This window comes from Sinocyclocheilus grahami, unplaced genomic scaffold (assembly GCF_001515645.1).
Source record: "Sinocyclocheilus grahami isolate Dianchi unplaced genomic scaffold, SAMN03320097.WGS_v1.1 scaffold1976.1, whole genome shotgun sequence".
NCBI classification, from domain to species: Eukaryota; Metazoa; Chordata; class Actinopteri; order Cypriniformes; family Cyprinidae; genus Sinocyclocheilus; species Sinocyclocheilus grahami.
The window spans coordinates 82,956-85,053 of record NW_015507155.1 but is presented as its reverse complement, the minus strand read 5'-3'; the positions used below and the strand labels follow the sequence as shown (position 1 = coordinate 85,053).

General features: G+C 41.3%; 1 long non-coding RNA gene across 1 annotated transcript in view; it reads right to left on the bottom strand.

The window, feature by feature from the left end:
- The window catches only part of LOC107573562 (uncharacterized), a 3,530-nt gene extending 3,087 nt beyond the window's left edge, over window positions 1-443 (bottom strand). The window contains exons 1-2 of the long non-coding RNA XR_001607529.1: window positions 343-443; window positions 7-174 (exon numbers count right to left, since the gene is read on the bottom strand). This is a non-coding gene — a long non-coding RNA (uncharacterized lncRNA). The remainder of the gene's footprint in view (window positions 1-6; window positions 175-342) is intronic.
- Between the last annotated feature and the right edge of the window lie 1,655 nt (window positions 444-2,098).

Sequence of the window (2,098 nt, the reverse complement as noted above, 5' to 3'; positions counted from 1 at the left end):
TTTCACCTGCTCTCAGTGTGGAAAGACTTTGTCTCGTAGAGGAAGCCTGAAGAATCACATGTTAATTCATGCTGGAATAAAGCCTTTTACCTGCTCTCAGTGTGGGAAGAGTTTCACACAAAAAAAACAACTTAATGAGCATATGCTAACTCACACCTCAGAAAAGCATTTCACCTGCTCTCAGTGTGGAAAGACTTTGTCTCGTAGAGGAAGCCTGAAGAATCACATGTTAATTCATGCTGGAATAAAGCCTTTTACCTGCTCTCAGTGTGGGAAGAGTTTCACACAAAAAAAACAACTTAATGAGCATATGCTAACTCACACCTCAGAAAAGCATTTCACCTGCTCTCAGTGTGGACACACTTTCACACGTAAAGAAACCCTAAAGAATCACATGTTAATTCATATGGGAATAAAGCGTTTTAGCTGCTCTCAGTGTGGAAACGCTTTCAACCATAAAGCAAGCCTTTGGAATCACATGAAAATTCATACTGGAATAAAACCTTTCAGCTGCTCTCAGTGTGGAGAGAGTTTTACTCAGAAAAGACAATTTAATGAGCATGTGTGTATTCACACTTCAGAATAGTCTTTCACCTGTCCTTAGTGTGGAAATGCTTTCACATGTAAAGGAAGCCTTGAGAGTCACATGCTAATTCAAACTGGGGAAAAAGCTTTTTACTTGCTCTCTGTGACCACGTTTACATGGACATCAGTAATCTAATTATTTACTTTTTAGACAATATGACAATATTATGATTAAGATGTTTACATGAGTTGCTTTTAGAATAATCCTTTCATGTTCCCGTTTTCCATACATAAATTGGATTAATGGCACACGTCATTACGTCACCACGCGATGCCATCCGATGTCCCCTCCAGAATTTCACGTATAAACATATAGTTTGTCGTCATTATGATGCCATATACAGTTTTGGGTGTTTCATTTTTAATTTACTGAAAACTTGAAGTGCAGTTAATTATTTGTCATGCTATACGTGAAAATAGACAACGGTGTTGTTGAAGCAGTGCATGCCGCCTTGCTTTTACGGAAACTTGGCTTAAGGAACAGGATTCTCATTCTGATTTGGAAATTGATGGTTTTGGGAACCTTATCATTTGGACAGAGATCAAACTGTGACGAGTAAATCACTTGGTGAAGGATTATGCCTTTATACTACGAAAAAGGGGACTTTTGCCTCCCACTGCCAGCAGCTTACATTCCGGAGACAGGAAAAAACAGCTGCCTAATTTCAAACAGAGGAGAAAGAAAATGCCTCTTGTCGAATCTACCTGCTGAATGAACTGCCACAGACTTGTACAAAGGATTGCGGTTCTTGAAACAAAGTTACTTGCTGGACTTCCAAAACAGGCAGAACACTCAGCAGACCGTCGTCATGGACTCCCTCAGCATTCACAGGTGAGTCCTGTGAATCTCAACAGTTTATACCAAGAGTAGAGAAACAAGCCGAACTAATTGATGGATTAATCGATGGCACAAACAGGGAGCGAGACCCAAAGGCACTCAAGACATCAGATTGTCATGAGTATCTCATATTGCTGCAGTAACATCCTCTACCCCAGATACGGCTATGACGAGGCTTGTGAATACTGGTATTCTACCTCCCCCTATACATCTTGAGAACAGATTTGAAGCATTAATGAATGTGGGTGAGGAATCCCCAAATGTCACTGAACATGGATCGTATCAGTCAGCAGCTAACACCAGCTAACACCGCTACTTACAGACGCTCAAGGTCAAGCAGACAGGGGCATTCAGCTCAGAGTGCAGCCAAGCTCAGGACTCGATAGTGGGCGACTCTATTATCAGAAACATTAGTACCAGGACTACAACTACATGCTACTTTCCTCCAGCAACTGTCTCTGATGTGAACAGATGTGATCATCATCCATGTGGGGAAGAATGATATTCGGAAAGAGCAGTCAGAACTCCTTAAGAAGGATTTCAGTGAACTCTTTGAAACACTTCGAAGACTTAAAGTTCAGTCGTTCATCAGTGGGCCACTCCCAGCAAGAGGAACTAATATGTTTTCACGTTTGCTTGGGCTGAACACATGGCTACAAAGAATCTGCAGCTTAA